We start from the raw sequence: 21,996 nt of genomic DNA on the forward strand, positions 1-21,996 counted from the left end.
CTCCCTCCCGGCTCCCTTCCCCTCCCTACTCCCTCTTCCCTCCCTCTAGTTCCCTCTGTCTCTCATACAAAGTACCTTATAGTGTGAGCTCCGGACACACAGACACTGCCACCCTGCCTACAAAGAAAGGAATGCAGACACAGCCAACGTCAGCATTTGGGGTGGGACCACAGTGGAATGCATATGTCCTTTCATAGCTGCCAGGGCCTTCTGGGAAGTCCAATGCCTGCCCCCACATCTCTCAGAGCCAAACATCTTCTGGTCAGGAAACTCTGTTCAGAGTGCACAGAGAGCCAGCTCCTCCCCTCTCTGCTGAAATCCTGGGCTCCTGAGGTCATACAGAATGTTGTCCAAGCCACCTATTTTAGAGATGAGAAAACAGAGGCCCTGGGCAGGGCCCTGAACTTGTCTGGATCAATCAAAACTAGCATCCAAGTCTCCTGGCCCCGAGACAGTTGCTTCTTTTGTTTACTTCTGGCCAGAGTAGCCCCCTCAGTAGCCAAACATTTCCTCCATCCCCCCAAGCGGGGATATCACCTGTCAGATTGGGAAAAGGGTAGGGTTCCCACCTTACTCTGTTTCTCCCCTAAGCCCATCTCTCCCTGCTGGGAGGGCCCATGGTATTCTATCCCCACCTGCTTCAGAGGGCGTGAAACTTTGTGTGCTAAGTTGATTATTTCCCTTTCACATTGGTTGGTAGTGGCAGTGAAGGGCACAGACTCTAAAGCCAGGCTATCTAGTTCCAATCACCAGCTATGTGACTTGGACAAATAATGCTCTCTTCTGTGCTTCTGTTTTCTTCTCTGTAAGTACAGATAATAACTGCACCTACCCCATGTAGGGATCTCTGTGAGCATGCAATGAGTTAATACACATGTGTACGGTATTTAGAACAGCACTGGTCACATAGTAAGCACTGGCTGTGACCTACAAGAGGGTGGCCTAGGCCAGCATTTCCATCTGTCATCTTCAAGGCCAGCGCTGACGACAAGGGAGAGTGTCCATCTGGTGAGTCACCATATCTCCAGCACATAGAGGGTGCTAGATAGGAACCGTCGAATGAATGAATCTGGCCCTGTACACTGCGAATAGCAGGTGCTTCATCATGTCCACTGATATGTGGATTTTCATAATTCACAGGCTCACTTAGGGAATGCCACTTACCAAGTTTATTGGTGAATAAATTCAATTTTCCATCACCAATATTTTCTATTGCTCAAAGGTTAACCAGAGCCCAGCTGTCAATCTCAAAAGCATCGCCTGTGCGACTTGGTACTTAATCACCTACTGCTTGACACTTTCTTGGTTTTATGCAGGCTATGAAAAACAAAGTTCTAAAAACACTGCACTTGATATTCATCTCTGAGGGGCCAGTGAATAAAAATATCTTAATGAAGAAAGCCAGCAGAAAACAACGGAACCTTGAAGTGGAAACCGGTTTCCTGGAACTCCACTCTGTGAGAGGGCTGAAGTGTTTATGCAGAGGAAAGTGCCACAGAAGTGGCCGATCTGGAAGCTGGAGGACATCTGGATGTGGAATTTAGGACTGACACAGAAAATGTCTGGGGCTCATCAAATGAAAAGCACTCCACAAGAACAAAATATATTAGTCACCACCGAAGTGGGAGTTGAAACTGGGCCCGCAGCAAATAAACACTCTGCTGATCGCTGGCCAAAATGCTTAGTTGAAGACTTTTATTAACCCCACTGAACATGTATACACAGTCAGCAAGCATCTAGGACACAAACCTGTCACAGAGCTAAGTGGGAGAGTACCCAGGGATTTATGTGTGGTGACCCTGAGTGGCATTGAGAGGTTGAGAAGATGACAGAGCCATAACCCCTAAAGTATCTGCCCCAGACACGGCACCCCCTGGGCCAAGACTGCTCTCTTCCCTCACTAAGTGAGGTCCCATGTTAAGCAGAAGGCCCAACCAGCCAAGATACACCTGGCCTGCAACACATCTGGCTCTGCAACCTCATGACCGCTTCACAGCAAGGAAGGAGAAACAGGGTCAGTGCAGATGCCTGGAAGCAGCCAGCATGCGGTGCTAAGGATGTGGGCCCCACACAGTGGAGGCTTTTCCTGTGACCTGAAAGCTCCCAATAAAGAATTTCTTTTTTCCAAACCCTGGGCCTCCCAAGTGCACGCAAATGATGAATTCCGATTTTCAAAGGTGAACAGAGCCTGGAAGGCACCCCCTTTGGGACTTCTGGGCAATAGCTAGGAGGAGCAGAACAGACTAGCATGAAAAACTGACAGCCCTTCCCATAGTCAGGGGACCCTGACATTTGGTGCCTGCAGATTCTGAACCCCTGACCTACACATGCCCAACCTCCCTCCACTCTTCGGGGTCTTTTGTTCCTGTTTCCAAAGAGCCAGGAAGGACTGGACTCCACCCTAGTCCATCCACTGAAGTTCCAGATGAAGGATGCTGGGTGCCTAGAAGGCCCACACCCATTTACACTCATCTGTCCCAGAAAACTACGGAACAGGTGTTGTGGGCTGGGCAGACTGGCTCCAAATCCTGCTTCTGCCTTCTTTCACTTTGTTTTGAGCCTCAGTTCCCTCATCTGGAGATTGAAAACCATACTTTCCAGAATTATTTTACACACTAAGACAAGGTTTATATAGCTTAAGAAGTACAGATTGTTCATTATCTGAATAAACAGAGGTGGTTAATGATCTTTTTCTTGTATATTATGAATGACAGGGAAAAGTCAGGAGGGGAAATTCCCCCAAAGTTTCCCTCTGCACTTTAGAATAAAACCCCAAATCCTTACCCAGCCCAGGAGGCCCTGCTTGGCCTAAGTATGTCTCATTATTTAGCTCTGTACCCTCTTGGGCTTGGGCCTTACTACACCAGCCATTCAACACACCCACATGCTTCCCATTCACCTCTGGGTCTTTGAACCCACTGTTCCCTGCATCCAGCATGATTTCACTCTTTTTTCCATCCCAAGTCCTAGTTGAAAAGGCTCATTCCTTGAGAGGTATCCCCAGACTCTCCTAATTCTAGTTCCACTCTGATCTCCTGTCTCATGACATGCTGTTGTTTTCACTTAAAGCACTTTCCACAAGTTATAATTATGTATTTACTTGTGTGCTTACTGCCCTAACCTCCTACTTATGGACTGTTGTTTATGTCCCTCCAAAGTTCACATGGTGAGGGAGAACCCCCAGTTTGATGGTGTTTACAGATAGGGCTGTTGGGAGGTGAATAGGTTTAAATGAGGTCAGGGAGGTAGAGCCCCAATGATGGGATTAGTGACCTTATAGCAAGAGACATGAGAGACCTCTTTCACAAACCAGGAAGAGGGTCCTCACCAAACTCCCATGCTGGCAACCAGGTCTCACACTTCCAGCCCGCAGAAGTGTGAGAGATAAATGTTTGTTGCTTAAGCCCTCCAGTCTATGATAGTTTTAGCAACCCAAGCTGACTAGGACATCCTCTCCACCCCCCAGCCTACAAATTCCATATGGTCAGAGGCTGGGTCTGTTCCATTCATTGCTGTAATCCAAGTACTTAGTAGACTCCTGGCACCAGCAAGATTTTCTGATAATATTTGTTGAACCAACATGTTGCAGAATTGAAACCCCATAATGCCAGAAGGAACCAAGAGCTGCAAATAGCTTTCTAACAGCCTTCCACACCAGGGTAGGGGCCAGCAGAGCACTTCACAACCACAGAAAGTTAGAAAAACAATTACTACCTCATTTTCAGGAATGCTAAAGCAGCCACACCTCACTCAACAGAGAATTTGCCTTTCTGGGCCCCCAAATGACACTTACCCAGACCTCAGGGAAGACTGCCAGAACTCAAGAAGAGGCCAAAGCCACTGGGGTAAAGGAGAGGGAGGATGAGTAAGGAATGTCAAAAAAGGTGGTGTACTTAGAACAGACCACTGCACCTTCGATGTAATATTGTTTTCAATACTGTTGCTGTCCACCTGAGTCTCAACCTGGGATTTCCTAGGCCTGGTTTCTGTCTTCCAAATACCCCCCACATCTGTCTGGGTAAAGGCATGTTTTATGACACAAAGACTAACAATCTCAGTGCATCAAGATGACATTTATCTCAAAACTAACATTGTAACCCACTCTAATAATGTTAGTCAGTACCAGTGTCAGATTTTTTTTTTTTTCAGTTGATATTAGATTAACCAGCCTAAGCAATGGATGAGGTTTAACGTTATCTGGAAGTGGGAGGAGGTGACAGGAGGAGTAAGCCTCCACTTTCACTTCCTAAGTAAGCTGCTCTTTGGAAGCAGGGGCTCTGTTTTCCAGAAATACGGCCCTACGCAGAGCATAAGCACATCTGACTATTAATGGCAGGTGGTGGGCTTCAGGAGGTAGGTAGAATAAGCAGGGGCTGGGGTACTCACTGAGCAGCTGGGGCAGTGGTTAAGAACAGGGACTCTGCTTCAAGTCCTGGGATAGACTTTGGGCTAGTTATTTAATCTTGTTGAGCCTCAGTTGTCTCCTCTATAAAACAGGGCAAATGATAACCACTGCACAGGGTCACTGAGAAGATAAAATGCGCTAAAAAACAAACAACAAAAACCCTAAACTCTTAGACCAGTGTGGGACACAGGAAGTCTATGTAAATACTATTCTTATTTAGGGTCTACCAGATCAGGCCTGTCATCATTTCATGTAATCAAATCAAGCCTCAAAGCAATCTTTCCAGATAGGTAGAGTTAGCCCATTTTACAGATTCAAAAGCCAAGGCTCAAGAGGATTAAAAACCTTATCTGAAGTCACACAACTAGGAGAAGGAAAGACCAGCCCTGGAACCAAAGTAATCATCATAATCTTTATCATCATAATCATGACTTACTAGAAGGTGGGTGATGTGCTAAGCACTTTACATAGATTAGCTCATCAAATACTGAAAACTACCCAACAAGAAAGGCATTATTGTAACTACAAAGGAGGACACAGAGCTGGAGTGGCTAAGTATGTTGGCGAAGGTCACACAGTTAGTTAAGGCAGTGATCCCCAACCTTTTTGGCACGAGGAACTGGTTTTGTGGAAGACAATTTTTCCACAGACGGTGGGCGAATGGGGGTATGCAGGAGATGGCTTCAGGATGAAACTGTTCCACCTCAGATCATCAGGCATTAGATTCTGATAAGGAATGGACAGCCTAGACCCCTCCCATGTGCAGTTCACAATACTGTTCTCCTCATATGAGAATCTGATGCCGCCGCTGATCTGACAGGAGGCAGAGCTCTGGCAGTAATGCTAGCTCACTGCTGCTCACCTCCTGCTGTGTGGCCCAGTTCCTAACAGGCCACTGACTGGTACTGGTCCATGGCCTAGGGATTGGGGACCCCTGAATTAAGGAATAAAATAGGAACTTGATCCCGGTTCTGACTCCAAAACCCATTGTTTCTTCCATTTCAGCCCCACATGTCTGGTATACGTTATAGATCCAACATCTCTATTTGAAATCATCAACATGCCTGTTTTCATATTAAGTATGAAACACTAGGCTGGGCACAGTGGCTCATGCCTGTAATCCCAGCACTCTAGGAGGCTCAGGCGGGCAGATCACGAGGTCAGGAGATCGAGACCATTCTGGCTAACATGGTGAAACCCCGTCTCTACTAAAAATACAAAAAAAATTAGCCTGGCGTGGTGGCGGGCACCTGTAGTCCCAGCTTCTTGGGAGGCTGAGGCAGGAGAATGGCGTGAATGTGGGAGGCAGAGCTTGCAGTGAGCCAAGATGGCGCCACTGCACTCCAGCCTGGGTGACAGAGTGAGACTCTGTCTCAAAAAAAAAAAAAAAAAGAATAAACACTAGCTTTGTTAAATGGAGTCCAGGAATGACCCACTCACTGAAGGGGCCTGTCTTGTAAGGAGTTAGGATATCCCCTGCCAAAAAAGCCTAGCTTCCCCCAATTCCCTCCAAGAAGGTTTGGTTTTGAGGTCATAGGCAGCAATCTGGGCATGCATTACAAGAAGCAGGGGAAGTTCTTACTCATTAGACCTTTAATCTTTTGGGAATTAGAACAAGAATACTCTCCGAAGTAAATCATCATCTGCTCTCGGCTCTGCTACCATGTAAGGAGTTTACTTAGCAATATGTGACTGCCAGGCCCAGTTGCAGGTGGCTCTGAAAATATCTACCAAGTGACTACATTCTCCCAATTCTGACCCTAACCTGTATGGTGGCAATGACAACAGAAGGCCAAGGGATACCAACTTTCTGAAACAAACATAATCATGGTAGATGTTCATGCTTTATTAAAATCTTAATCTGCCAAAACCTGGCACTAATCTGATATTCACTTTGCAATTATCTGGGCCCTTACTACAGTGTTCTATAATTTGGAGGAAAAGGACACTTCAGTAAAACAAATTCTAAAGCGGCAGTTTACTAGAGAGTAACTATTAATTTCCACACAGTATAATGCAAAACTGCCTTGTTGGTTCTAAGGATATGCCTCATCAGGGAACTCTGCCGCATTAGAGGACCAAGGTAAGATCCCTTCAGAGTGGCATCATCCCCAGTTGGCTCAATGGCTCCAGAGACAGGGAGGATGGCAAAGGGAAGAGGTGGTGGCATGCCTGCCTTAGCCAACTCTGCACAGGAATCTTTGCCCACAGTTTGGTCTGTGGCAGTTCCAGATAAAACACATGTTTAAATAAGAGTTCAAGCCAGGAAGTCTTGCTTGGATGAACTTTCTAGTGTGGGTAAAAAATGTCAACTAACTGACATGCCAGTGACTACTCACCTCTTACCACAAGAGTCAAGTTTAGAAACAACACTTGCCCTCAGCGAGTATTTGATGCACTAAAGAGTTTTTCTAGAAACCAGTTCAGACCTTTTGGGTAAATCAAAGAAGGCCCTTTGTGTGACATGCAACTGACTGTCCCCAGAAGATAAAAGAAAACAGGAGTTCTGAAAACTTGCAAGATACCTAGAGCCTCTGCATGACAAAAATTCAGCATAAGTACACACTTTAGCTTTTCTAATTTCTTCTCGCCTAAAACAAACCCCCCCAATAATAAGAATGATAGAAGAAACTAGTAACTTAAACCTTAAATTCTACGTTCATATCTTAGATTTTGAGCAAATATTGAATCCTTTTCTTTGAATGAGAGATAAGACTTTGATAGTCTTGTGTAAGCAAATATCAGTGATCACACATACACTAGAAAAACACTTGATCTTTATGCCTATATTACTTACTGTTTCTATTTCTGATGTCTAATCCAAACAGCGCTGCTGTTAGGATCAAAGTGACCGTCCGTGATGCACAGAGCATGTACCAGGGTAAAGTTCCAGCTGGGACGCAGGCATCAGCAATTGTAGAATTTGGGTTCTCCCTTCCTCAGATCCCTGACTGTCCTTGGTCATTGAAGAAAGATTCACTGTCCCTAGGCCAAGAGTCAGGAGCAAAACAGGAACATCAAGGGTGTGGTGTGAGGATGTTGCCAGCAGGGAGCAACATGCGTGTGTGTGCACATACACTAATTCTGAGACCCTGTCCACAGCCCAGCTTTCTTGGAAAGTCATTTAAAAGATATATATGTGGCAACAGAAGGGAGGAAGTCTCAATATTAAGAACAGTTTTTCTGTGTGTGTGTCAAAACATTCATTTCTATCACATGCAGTAAAACTGTATTCCAGAGCCATTAATATGCCCTGGGGGAGTGAGGGGATTTGCAGCCTAAGATTCCAGACTTAAAGCCTGCTAAGGCCCTGAGCTGGGCAGCAGGGTGGGAGAAGGAATGGAGCGTTGAAGGGGACATTTTATACAAACATTCTTCCTCATGGTGGCTGTACTAAGTAAACAATTGACAGGCACAAACTGCCACTCCAGTGTCTAATAACTACCCCTGCCAGAGCACCTGCCAGCGCACCTGCCAGTGCCACCACCTTCCAGGTGTGTGATGCACATCATCTCGCTGAACTATGCTAGCCTCAGGAGAGAGTTGCTCTTCATTTTACAGGTGGGAAAACAGGGGCTTGGAGAGGTCAAGGAACTTGCCCAAAGGCACAGCATAGAAGTGATAGAATCCAAGTTTGGATCCAGATTTGATGGGTTCCAAAGTGTGAACTTATTTCTCCACTCCACAAAAATAAAACCTACTCTTCTTACAATCTTTGAAAGACCCCTCTTCTACCACACTGCTGTTTGTTTTAAACATAGCTTGCTTATCTGTCTGGCATATTCGGTAGAAGTCTGTACTTTGTCAATGCCTGGCTTGCCTGGATTTCAGCTACCTGGCCCCTGGCATCTACGCCTGGGTGAGAACAGGGTATCCACTCCTCTCTAAGATGCATCGTGGAGTTACTCTTTTACTCTTCCCTGAAAGTGATAGTTCAATCTTCAACATTGGCGAGCACGGCTTCTGGCTTCACTTTTTGTTGTTGTTTGTTTGTTTTTGACGGAGTTTCGCTCCTGTTGCCCAGGCTAGAGTGCAATGGCGCGATCTCGGCTCACTGCAACCTCTGCTTCCCGGGTTCAAGCAATTCTCCTGCCTCAGCCTCCCGAGTAGCTGTGATTACAGGCACGTGACACCACGCCCAGTTAATTATTGTTATTTTTATTTTTTTAAGTTGAGACAGAGTTTCACCATGTTGGGCCAGGCTGGTCTTGAACTCCCGACCTCAGGTGATCCGCCTGCCTTGGCCTCCCAAAGTGCTGAGATTACAGGCGTGAGCCACCGCGCCCAGCCCTGGCTTCACCCTTAAAGCAGAAAGGCCAGAAGTCATCAAGGCCATGGGTTTACTAGCTTCCCCAGACTTAATTTCAAACACCAACAACCGAAACCTTTCCTAGAATGCAGAGCCAATGGGACATCATCATCTGTCATTTCCTATGTTTTTCACAATGTGCAAAAACCACTGCGCACATTGGAGGCTTTTTTGAATGTGATATTCAGGCGACCTTGCCAAGCATTGTCTCATTTCCTTACTTTGTGGAGCTTGAAACCAAAGGGAAGTTCTCACCCTGTCTCCAGGACCAAGCAGGACACTGGGAGCAGCTGTCCCGTCTGCAGGCGGGACTCCATGAAGACTCCATGAAGGCCCCTGTCTGCCCTTCCAGCCTTTGGTCACAAACCCTCCAACGCTGGCTGCACACTGGAATCACTTGGGGAGCTTTTAAAAGATACGGAGTCCTGGGTCTGACTCCGTGAAATTCTGACGGAATTGATCTAGGGTGCAGCCTGGACATCTGGATTTTAAAAGCTCCCCAGGTGGTTCTAAGATGCTGGCACGATTGAGAACCCCTGCCTTCGACCACAATGGGATAAACGATTCCGCTGACGGTGAAGTTCATCCCTCTCAACTTTCGTTACATTCTTCAAACTCGCGGGTGTCTCCGGTTGGTTCCACCCAGAGCTCCTCCAGAGCCGCGCTGCGTTCCGCCCGCACGCAGATCCCGCCTCCCTGCGCCTCCTGGCTCGCAGCGCCCAGGATCCCAGAGAGCGTCTGCCCCGCGCGAATCCCCAGTCGCTGGGACTTACTTGGCCACCAGGTTTACAGACTTCGCAGCCGCTGAGAGCTAGAGAAGAGCCCAGAGAACGCCGTGGTCCGGGGGCGCCGGGGCCAGGGAGCGCCGTGGCCCGGGAGGGCGCTGGGCCGCAGTTGCGCGAGGGAGGGGCAGGACCAGGGCGGCCGCCTCGCGGGCCCGGAACGGGAACTGGCCGCGACAACAGCCTCAGCCGCGCCCCTCTCTCGGCGCGCCCAAGAGCCTGCCGGCTGCTGGCAGAGGCCGCGGTCGGGCGGGGCCGGTCAAGGCAGGGTCCCACCGTGTTGCTGTTGCCGCTCGTCCGGGTCGGGCGCGGGGGGGCGAGAAAAGCTGCACGCAGAGGGGCGTCCGGTGCGAGAGGGTGAGCAGCCGATGCCACCGCGCAAGGCCGAGTGGACAGGCCCAAGTTCGCCCAGATGTGACACACTTGGGAATTCGTCGTGCCAGGCCCGTCCCCCTAAAAGTGCCTACCCAGCACCTGCAACCAGAGCCAAGGCCTGGACATGATAGGGAGACTTGTTAATACGCGACACGTGGTCCTGAGGAAATCCAGCTTAGTGTAATCAAATTTTAATAACACTGCATACATTTCAATTTATACTTTTTTAAAAATCTAAGCTTTTCTTCCTATCCTTAAATTTGTTCTTGGCAGTGCACATTTTATGTTCTATGTATATGCTGTAATAAGTTGTAAAGGAGTTTTTAACGTACTAATAAATGTCCCCAATAAAATAGTTTAAAACATTTTGAATGGGGAACCTGTCCATAAAGGATATTGATGCTACGGTAAATTGTCACTTATTCACACTGAAGAAGTACATTCAATCATATAGCCACTAATGCTTGTGAGTATTAAAATTCCCATCAGAGGCTATTTTCTGAGAAAGAGAAAGTATGTTCTTAAATCAAATGTGAAACTGCAGACGTAAAGTTGATAGGATCAAATGTGCCAACTTGGAAGGTCAGGCCTCTGAGCCCAAGCCTGCACTTACACAGCCAGATGGTCTGAAGCAACTGAAGAATCACAAAGGAAGTGAAAATGGCTGGTTCCTGCCCTAACTGATGACATTACCTTGTGAAATTCCTTCTCCTGGCTCAGAAGCTCCCCCACCCGGCACCCTGTGACCCCCGCCCTTGCCTGCCAGAGAACAACCCCCTTTGAGAGTAGTTTTCCACTACCCACCCAAATCCTATAAAACTGCCCCACCCTGGCAGGGCGTGGTGGCTCACGCCTGTGATCCCAGCACTTTTGGAAGCCAAGGCTGGCAGATCACGAGGTCAGGAGATGGAGACCATCCTGGCTAACACAGTGAAACCCCGTCTCTACTAAAAAATACAAAAAATTAGCCCGGTGAGGTGGCGGGCGCCTGTAGTCCCAGCTGCTCTGGAGGCTGAGGCAGGAGAATGGCAGGCACCGGGGAGGCGGAGCTTTCAGTGAACCAAGATTGCGCCACTGCACTCCAGCCTGGGCAACAGAGCGAGACTCATCTCAGGAAAAAAAAAAAAAAAAAAAAAAAAAAAAAAGCCTCACCCCTAACTCCCTTTACTTAAAAAACTTTATTGCTCACACAAAGCCTATTTGGTGATCTCTTCACATGGACGTGCGTGACAGTAAGAACTGGAATGATGGCTAGGATATGTGAACCCCAAATATCTGAGGCGGTCTCAGTTAACTTAGAAAGTTTATTTTGCCAAGGTTGAGGATGCTTACCCCTGAGGCAGCATCAGGAGGTCCTGACATGTGCCCCAGGTGGTCAGAGCACAGTTTGGTTTTATACATTTTAGGGACACATGAGACATCATCAATCAATATATGTAACATGAACATTGGTTCAGTCTGGAAAGGCGGGACAACTCAAGCAGGGAGGTCTTCCAGGTCACAGGTAGGTGAGAGACAAACGTATCCTTTTGAGTTTCTGATTAGCCTTTCCGAAGGAGCCAATCAGATATGCATTTATCTCAGTGACCAGAGGGATGACTTTGAATAGAATGGGGAGGCAGGTTTGCCCTAAGCATACCCCAACTTGACTTTTCCCTTTAGCTTGGTGATTTTGGGGCTCCAAGATTTATTTTCCTTCACAGATACTAATTCCTCCAGTCTATCCTTACATGAGACTATGGTAGAAAAATTAGACACTTGTTTTTCCTTTTCCTCTAGGATTCTGAACTTTACCTTCCATGTAGTAACTTCTCATTCTATTTTCCGTATCCTGTTTCTCTGGGTGCATTCTGAGTCACTTCAGTTCTGTCTTTTGACTCAGTAATTATTTCGTAGATGTTTGAATCTGTTTTTTAACCTGTCTGTGGCAGGCAGAGTAATCTCCCCCCAATGATGTCCACATCCTACACCTGGAACCTGTGAATATGGCAAAGGGGCACTAAAGTTGCAGGTGGAATTAAGATTGCTAATCAGCTGACCTAGATGGAGGGATTATCCTGGGTTATTGAGGTGGGCCCAATGTAATCACAAGGGAACTAAAAAGTGGAAGAAGGAGGCAGAAGAGGGAGAACCAGAGAGATGGCAGCCTGAGAAGGACTTGGCCAACATTGCTGGCTTGAAGATGGAGGAATGAGACTGAGCCAAGGAATGCAGGTGGCCTCTAGTGCTGCAAAAGACAAGGAAATGGATTGTACCACAGACCCTCCAGAAGGAATGCAGTCCTGCCAACACTATGATTTTAGCCCATTGAGACCCATTTTGGAATGCTAGCCTCCAGAACCCTAAGATAATAAATTTGTATTGTTTAAGACACTAAATTTATGGTAACTTGTTATAGCAGTAGTAGGAAAGTAACACACCATCTATTTAAGTTTTTAATTTTAACAATAATATCTTTATTTTCTAGGATTTTTAGATTTTTTTTGGTCTATTTCTAGCTTTCTTGGTCATTTTTAATAGTCTCCTTTTCTTTGTTGATTTTATAATTTAAAAACTATTTCATAGTTGTTTTTGCTTTTAAAAAAGTTTATTATTGAGACATAATGTTTGTATTTTTATGGGGTACATGTGATATTTTGTTACAAGCATAGATTGTAATAATCAAGTCAGGGTATTTGGAGTGTCCACCACCTTAAGTATTTATCATTTCTTTCTTTGTTTCCTTTTTTTTGAGACAGAGTTTCACTCTTGTCGCCCAGGCTGGAGTGCAGTGGCACAATCTTGGCTCACTGCAACCTTTGTCTCACAGGTTCAAGCAATTCTCCTGCCTCAGCCTCCCAAAGTAGCTGGGATTACAGGTGCCCGTTACCACGCTCAGCTGTTTTTTTGTATTTTTAGTTGAGACAGGGTTTCACCATGTTGGCCAGGTTGCTCTTGAACTCCTGACCTCAGGTGATCCACCCACCTCTATCAGGGGAACCCACCCCCAGTATTTTAATGTAGGTTCTTTCTATTTTCCCTAAGTGTTGGCCAGCTGAGAAATAAAGAGAAAGAGTACAAAGAGAGGAATTTTACAGCTGGGCCTCTGGGGGTGACATCACATATCAGTAGGACTCTGATGCCCACCTGAGCTGCAAAACCAGCAGGTTTTTATTAAGGACTTTAAAAGAGGAGAGAGTGTACAAGCTGGGAGTATGTCACAAAGATCACATGCGTCAATGGGCAAAAAGGAGAACAAAGATCTCATGCTTCTGAGGCCAGTAGAGATCACAAGGCAAAGGGCAAAGCAAAGATCACAAGGCAAAGGGCAAAATCAAAAACTCCCGATAAGGGTCTATGTTCAGCTATGCATGTATTGTCTTGATAAATGTCTTAAATAACAGAAAACAGAGTTTGAGGGCAGAGAACCGGTCTGACCTCAAATTCACCAGGGTGGGTTTTTTTCCCCACCCTAATAAGCCTGAGGGTACTGCAAGAGACTGGGGCATATTTCAGTCTTTATCTCAATGATATCTTCCCTACTTGCCCATCCGTTTATAGGCTCTCTGCAAGAAGAAAAATATGGCGCTATTCTGCCTGACCCTGCAGGCAGTCAGACCTTATGGTTGTCTTCCCTTGTTCCCTGAAAATCGCTGTTATTCTGTTGTTTTTCAAGGTGCACTGATTTCATATTGTTCAAACACATATGTTTTACGATCAATTTGTACAGTTTGATATAATAGTGGTCCTGAGGTGACATACATTCTCAGCTTACAAAGATAACAGGATTAAGAGCTTAAAGTAAGACAGGCATAAGAAATTATAAGAGTATTATTTGGGAACTGATAAATGTCCATGAAATCTTCACAATTTATATTCAGAGATTGCAGTAAAGACAGGCATAAAACATTATAAAAGTACTACTTTTGGGAACTGATATGTGTCCATATTAAAACTAAATCTTCACAATTTATGTTCCTCTGCCACAGCTCCAGCTGGTCCCTCCATTCAGGGTCCCTGACTTCCTGCAACATGCCTCAGCCTCCCAAAGTGCTGGGATTATAGCCTTGAGCTACCACACTCAGCCGAGTATTCATTATTTCTATGTATTGGGAACATTTCAAGTCCTCTCTTCTAGCTCTTATGAAATATAAAATACATTATCAATAACTATAGTCACTCCACTCTGATACATTAGAACTTACTTCTTCTCTCTGACCCTATTTTTGTACACATTAACCTATGTCTCTTTATCACCCCTCCACCTGTCCTTCCCACATTCCCAGCCTGTGGTAACTCTCATGCTATTCTACCCTCTACCTCCATGAGACTAACTTATTTTTAGCTCCCACATGTAAGTGAGAACATGCAGTATCTGTCTTTCTGTACCTGGCTTATTTCACTTAACATAATGACCTCCAGTTCCATCCATGTTGCTGCAAATGACAGGATCTCATTCTTTTTATGGACAAATAGTATTCCATCATATATGTATTTGGTTTGTTTTTAAACTTTTTTGAGATCACTATAAATTCACATACAGTTGCAAGAAAGAGAAATCCATGTATCCTAACCCAATTTTCCTCAGTGGTAATATCTTGCAAAGTTATAATACAATATTACAACCAGAAGATAGACTTTAATACCGTCAAGATACAGATCATTTCCATCACCACAAAGCTCCTTCATTGTTGCTCTTTATACAGCCTCATCCTCTACTTAACTCTTGGCAACCACTATCTGTTATCCATTTCTACAGTTTTGTCATTTCAAGAATCATACATAAATGGAACCATACATTATGTAACATTTTGGAATAGTTGTTTTCCATCAGCATAATTCTTTGAAGATTCATTCAGGCTGTTGCATGTATCAGTAGTTCTTTCCTTTTTATTGTTAAGTAGTATTGCTTGGTATGAATTACCACAGTTTGTTGAAAGGCATCTGCATTATCTCCAGATTTGGACTATTATGAATAAAACCACTATAGGCATTCATATACAAGTTGATGTGTGAACATAAGTTTTCATTTCCCTGGGAAATGTTCAGAAGTGCAACTGCTGGGTTGAGAAACTTACAAACGTTTTCCCAGAATGACTGTACTATTTTACATTCCACCAGCAATGTATGAGTGATCCAACTTCACAGCATACTTACCTGCATTTGGTGCTGTCATAATTTTTGGTTTTAGCCATTCTGATATATGTATAGAGCTACTGATACATCATTGTGGTTTTAATCTGCTAATAATGATGTTGAACATCTTTTCATGCACTTATTTGCTGTGTCTTCTCTTGGGTGAAATGTATCTTTGTGGCTTTTCTTCATTTTTTTTTGTTTTTTATTTTTTGAGACTGGGTCTCACTCTGTCACCCAGGTTGGAGTGCAGTGGTATGATCATGGCTTACTGCAGCCTCCACATCCTAGGTTCAAGTGATCCTCCTGCCTTGGCCTCCTAAAATGCTGGGACTATAGGCGTGAACCACCATGCCCAGCCTCTTTGCTTCCTTTTCTGATTGGATTGTTTACTTTTTTACTGTTGACTTTTGAGAGTTCTATATTTGGTGTGTAAATGTTTTCTCCCACTCCTAGCTTGTCTTTTTGTTCTCTTAGGTTCTTTCACAGAGCAAAGGTGTTTTTTTTGTTTGTTTTTGTTTTTGGTTTGGTTTTTAATGAAGTCTAATTTATCCATTTCTCCCTTTATGGATCATGTTTTTGGTGTCAAATCTAAGAACTCTTTGCCAAGCCCTAGATTGCAAAGATTTTTGACTATGTTTATTTATTTATTATTTTTTCACTAGGAGTTTTATAGTTTTATGTCAGACATTTAAACCCAAGATACACTTTGAGGTAATTTTTGTATAAGGCGTGAGACATAGGTCAAGGTTATCTTCTTCTTTTTCTTTCGACTATGGATGTCTAATTGCTGCTCTGACACCGTTTGTTGAAAAGACTGTCCCTCCTCCATTAAATTCCCTTTGAACCTTTCCAAAAAACCAGGTGAGTATATTTGTGTTGGTCTGCTTCTAGATTCTCTGTTCTGTTCCATCGATCTCTGTGTTTATCTCCATGCTAATAACATAAAATCTTGAAATTGGGTAGAGTGATCCCTCTCAATTTATTCTTCTTTTTCAAAATGGTTTTAGTTCCCTTTACTTTCCATATACATTTTAGAAAAATAATTATGCTGGTATTTCGAGAGTAATTTTGTTAAACCTGCATATCAATCTGGGGGAGAATTGACATCTCTGCTATGTTGAGACTTCCAATCCATGAACATGACATGCCTTTCCATTTATTTAGATTTTCTTTGAGTTCTTCCATCAGTGTTTTATAGTTTTTAGCATACAAGTCCTGCACATGTTTTGTGAGAGTTACACTTACGTATTTCTTTTTTTTTTTTTTTTTATTAAAGCAATTGTATATATTGCTGGTAGGAATGTAAAATGGTTCAGCCAATGTGGGAAACATTTTGGGAGTTCCTCAAACAGTTAAACATAGAATTACCATATAGCCCAGCAATCTACTCCTTGGTACGAATCTATAATTGAAAAAAGGTACTGAAACAAGCATATGTACATAAATGTTTAGAGCAGCACTATTCACAATGATCAAGGGTGAAAATAATCTAAATGTCCATCAATAGATGAATGGATAAGCAATTTATGATATACCCATAAAGCAGAATATTATTCAACCATAAAAAGGAATGAAATACTGATACATGATACAATGTGGATGGAGCTTGAAGATATTATGCTAAGTGAGAGACACCATACACAAGGTCACATACTGTATGGTTCCATTTATGTTAAATACCCAGGATACCTAAATCCATAGAGACAAAAAGCAGATTAGTAGTTTCCAGGGTCTGGGGAAAGGAGAAATGGGCAGTAACTGCTTAATGGGTATGTGGTTTCCTTTAGGGGTGATGACAATATTTTTGGAGTAGGTAGAGGTCGTGGTTGCACAATATTGTGAATTTATTAAATGCTACTGTATTGTTTACTTTAAAATTAATTTTGTTATGTGACGTGAATTTCATCTTATAAGTAAATATACAATCAAAATGCAATTGTAAATGGTAATGCATTTTAAAATTTGGTGTCCATATATTAATTTCTAATATATAGGAATACAATTGATTTTTTGTGTTTATATTGTATCCCATGATGCTGCTGAACTTACTTACTGGTTCTAAGGGATATGTTTTGTAGATTCTTTGGGATTTTCTATATAGATAATAATGTCATCTGAAAATAGGGATGGTTTTATTTATTCTTTTCTGATTTGTGTGCTTTTTATTTCCCTTTCTTACCTTATTGCACTGGCTAGAACTTCCAGCACTATGTTGAATAAAATAGGTAACAGCAGGCTGGGTGCAGTGCCTCAAGCCTGTAATCCCACTCCTTTGGGAGGCTGAGGCAGGAGGACTTCTTGAGACCAGGAGATTGAGACCAATGTAGGCAACATAGTGAGACCCATCTCTACAAAAATTTTTTAAAATTAGCCAGGTGTGGTGGTGTGCACCTGTAGTCCCAGCTACTCAGGAGGCTGATGCAAGAGGATTGCTTAAGTCCAGGAGTTTATGGCTACAGTGAGCTATGATTGTGCCACTGCACTCCAGACTGGGCAACAGAGTGTCTCAAAAAAAAAAAAAAAAAAAGACTGGTGAGAGCAAACATCCTCATCTTGTTCTCAATTTTAGGTAGAAAGCATTCAGTCTTTTATTATTATGTATTAATATAATGTTAGCTCTAGGTAATTTATAGATGATGTTAATCAAGTTATTGAAATTCCCCTCTATTCCTATTTTTCTGAGAATTTTTATCATGCATGGGTGTTGAATTATGCCAAATGCTTTTTCTGCACCAATTGATGTGATCATATAACTTTGCTTTAGCCTATTAAAAAAAAGTGGCTTATTTTGATTGATTTTCAAGTATTGAACCAGCATTGTATCTCTGGAATAAACCCCACCTGGTTATGATGTATAATTGTTTTTGTTCACTCCTGAATTCTATTTTCTTATATATTGATCAGGATTTTTGCATCTATAGAGATATTGATCCATTGGCTTATTTTTGTTTACTTGTGTTTGTATTGTCTCTGATTTTGCTATCAGGATAATGCAAGTTTCATTAAATGAATTGGTAGGGGTTACCATATATCCTTCCCTGTCGCTGGTAATTTTCTTTGCTGTAAAATTTACTTTATTGATATTAGTATAGCCACTTGTTTTTTCCTTTGGTTAATGTTTGCATTGTATATTTTTTCCATCAGTTTTACTTCCAAATTGCTTATATTGTTATAGTTGAAGTAAGTTTCCTGTGGACAGCATAAATTTGGGTCATGATTTTTAGTCCACTCTGCCAATGTCTGTCTTTTACCTTGTGTATTTAAACCACTTACATTTAATGTAATCATTAATATGTTAGAGTTTAAGCCCGCCATTTCATGTTTTATGTTCTGTTTGTTCTGTTTTTAATTTCTCTCTTTTCTTATCCCTGCCTTTCTGTGGGTTACTTGAGCATTGTTTTGGAATTCCATTTTGATTTATTTGTTGTGTTTTTGAGTATATCTATTTGTATACTTTTTTAGTGGTTGTTCTAGGTAGTATATATACATAATTTTTCAGTCTACTGGTATCATCGTTTTACCAGTTCAAATAAAATGCAGAAAACTTATTTCCCTTAGCTCTCCCCTTTCATAATCATTTAAAATATTACCTCTACATATATTTAGAACCATTAGTGTTATAATTTCTCCTTCAACAATCAAACATATTTAAAGAAACTCAAGAGAAGTAAAGTCTATTGTATTTACCCATATTTTTGCTCACAATGATCATTTTTTCCTTTCTGATTTCCAATGTTCCTGCATTTATTATTTTCTCTCTGTTGAGAGAACAGCCTTCAGCCATTCTTTTAGGGAAAGTTTCTGGCAACAAATTTTATTAGTTTTCCCTCATCTGAGAATGTCTTGATTTCTCCTTCATTCTCAAAGGCTATTTTTACTGGATTCTTAGTTGATGGTTCTTTTCTTTCAGCACTTGAAAAATGTGCCACTTCCTTTGGGCTACCACAGTTTGTGATGAGAAATCTGGTGTCATTCGAATAGTTTTTTTCCCTATAGGTAAGGTGTCATTTCTTGCTGTTCTTAAGAATTTTTCTGTCTTTAGTTTTCAGAAGTTTAACTATGATGTGACTTGGTGTGAATTTCTTTATGTTACGGGTTCACTCCATTTCTTGAATCTGTAGGTTTATGTCTTTTGCCAAACTTGAGAGACATTTTAGTCATTATTTATTTGGGTACTTTCTCAGCCTGCCCTTTCTCTTCTGGGGAGGCTCCCATAACACAAGCATTAGATCTTCTACTGTAGTCCCACAGGTCCCTGAGGCTCTCATAGTTTTGTTTTCCCTCAAGTATATTTTATGTCTATTGTTCAAATTGGATAATTTCTGCTGCTCTATCTTCCCAGTTCCCTGATTCTTCCCTCTGCCCCCTCCATTCTGTTGTTGAGCCCATCTGTTGAGTCTATAGTTTCAGTTATTATATTTTTTCAGTTCTAAAATTTCCATTTGGTTCTTCTTTATGTCTTCTATTTCTTTGCCAAGACTTTCTATATTTTCATTTGTTTCAAGCATGTTCCTCGTTGCTCACTGAAATATTTTTATGATGGCTGCTTTAAAATCTTTGTCAGATAATTCTAATGTTGTCTCAGTTTTGGCATCTACTGATTGTCTTTTTTCATTTAATTTGAGATGTTTCTGGTTGTTGAAATGAGTGATTTTTCAATCAAAACCTGGGCATTTTGGAGATTGTTATGAGATTCTACATCTTATTTAAATTTACTATTTTACCTGGCTTACTCTGAAACCACTTCAGCAGGAGAAAGTGAGGGGGCACTGCTTCAATACTGCCAGGTGCGGGTAGAAGTTCAGGTTTCCCACTCAATTTCTGTTGTCACCAAAGTGGGTGGGGTGGGTGGAATGTACCTTGTTACTTAGGAGTAACAGTAGGGGTGGGAGGGGTAGAACTTTCAATTGCCCACTAGTTCTCTAATGATACCTTCTTGGCTGGGAGTGGGAATGCTTTGTTACTGCTTCCCATGTGACCTCCACCAACACCACAAAAAGAGTGGCTTAGTTACCACTGAGAGGTAGTGAAAGTCCTGACTGTTTACTTGAACTTTGATCCCAACCCAGTAGGAAGGGCCAGGGGTACTATTACTGCCAGATGGCGGTATAAGCCCAGGCTCCCCACATGGTTTCCACCAACATCTTGAGGGAGGGAGTCTTGTTATTGCCAGAAGGCTCCCTACTTAGCTTTTTCTGACCCTACCTGGTGGTGGTGAGGTTAGGGTTCTTCATTATAGCCTGGCAAGTGTGGAAGTCTAGGCTCTCCTCTTGACCTTTGCTGGCATGAGTGGAGACTGGCATCCACAATTTTTTCTGTGGTATAACTGGAATAGATTATTCTCTAAAATCTTTGTCATACTAGGTTGTCCTTTTCCTGGTTCTTTGACGAGAGCAGGCTTTTCTTTTGGGGTGTGTGTGTGTCTGTGCTCATTGGTGCTTTCAAATTGCTGATTTCTTTTTTTTTTTTTTTTTTTTTTTTTGAGACGGAGTCTCGCTTTGTCGCCCAGGCTGGAGTGCAGTGGCGCGATCTCGGCTCACTGCAAGCTCCGCCTCCCGGGTTTACGCCATTCTCCTGCCTCAGCCTCCCGAGTAAAAGTTGCTGATTTCTTAATTTGCAAGTACAAGATATATGAAGCAAAAGAAAACTGAGAATTCAGCATCATGTTGTGCCTTGGGTCCTGAGATCCCTGAATAGTGTGTCCTCTCTCCACCTTTCAGAGTCTTCTTCTGTTTGTTTTATATATAATGTTCAAGGATTTTAGTTGCTCTTAACTAGAGGAATAGGGAAAAACATACCTATTTCATCTTCACAGAAGCCAGTCTCCATACATACTTACTTCATATTGTTTTAAATAGTTTCAATATCTTTTTTTTTTTTTCCTGAGATGGAGGCTCGCTCTGTTGCCCAGGCTAGAGTGCTGTGGCACGGACTCGGCTCACTGCAAGCTCCACCTCCTGGGTTCACACCATTCTCCTGCCTCAGTCTCCCTAGTAGCTGGGACTACAGGCGGCCACCATGACACCCGCTAATTTTTTTTTTTTTTTTGTATTTTTTTAGTAGAGATGGGGGTTCACCATGTTAGCCAGGATGGTCCCGATCCCCTGACCTCATGATCCGCCCGCCTCGGCCTCCCAAAGTGCTGGGATTACAGGCGTGTGCCACCGTGCCCAGCCAATCATTTCAGTATCTTAAAACCTTGGGGATCTAAATGTGTTTTTTCATAACAAATCAGTTTTTTTCTGCTCTCATTAATGATGTATCATTTTCCTTATTATCTTTTACATTTTTAAGGATAGTCCTGAGAACCTAAATTTAAGCTTTCTCCAGAGAGGATTTGCTTCTGTTTCTGCCAGGAGCTGCTGGGGCTACCAACTGGGGACCATTTTAGTTCTCTTTAAGGGTCCTGGCTTCATACAGAGTCTTCAGGTTCCGCTTTCCTGTCCTGCAGCAAGGGCGTTCCAGGGTTAGTAGTTCAAATCCAGAGCTATTATTGGCATTTGTGCCCAAGAACATCAGGATCATTTGTTTACCAGTACTTTGTCCTTCCAGCTCACAGTTCATCTTTCTTCTTTTTGTGGAGGAGGAATTGGTACACCCTGAAGATTTTCCTTATTTCCTTGCAAGTCCAGACGTGGTTTTCAAAAACTATTTGTTATAGTTTATACAGGATCTGTCAGTGTTGTGTTTAGAGGGCCAAAATCACTGGTAGAAAGGGAAACCTCCTACATATAACATTTGCATTTTAAATATTACCTTGAAAACAATTTAAAAAACCAGTATTTCTCATGATTATTAGGCTTTTCTTTCTTCATCTTTTTTTTTAGACAGGGTCTTGCTCTGTTGCCCAGGCTGGAATCCAGTGGCACAATCATAGCTCGCTGTAGCCTCGAACTCCTAGGCTCAAGTGATCCTCCCAACTTAGCCTCCTGAGTAGCTGGGACTACAAGTATGTGCCACCATACCTAATTTTTTAACTATTTTGTAGAGACAAGTTTTTGCTGTGT

General features: G+C 42.9%; 1 protein-coding gene across 3 annotated transcripts in view; it reads right to left on the reverse strand.

The window, feature by feature from the left end:
* Positions 1-9,665, reverse strand: part of NOD1 (nucleotide binding oligomerization domain containing 1) — a 49,224-nt gene extending 39,559 nt beyond the window's left edge. For 2 of the 3 annotated variants that reach the window (XM_030922226.1, XM_010371164.2), the window contains exon 1: positions 9,488-9,665. The gene's annotated coding sequence lies outside the window, so the exon portion shown is untranslated. Of the gene's footprint in view, positions 1-7,202; positions 7,391-9,487 lie in introns of all 3 variants that reach the window. The other variant, XM_030922224.1, reaches the window with a different exon arrangement.
* Between the last annotated feature and the right edge of the window lie 12,331 nt (positions 9,666-21,996).

This window comes from Rhinopithecus roxellana, chromosome 18 (genome assembly GCF_007565055.1).
Source record: "Rhinopithecus roxellana isolate Shanxi Qingling chromosome 18, ASM756505v1, whole genome shotgun sequence".
Lineage (NCBI taxonomy): Eukaryota > Metazoa > Chordata > Mammalia > Primates > Cercopithecidae > Rhinopithecus > Rhinopithecus roxellana.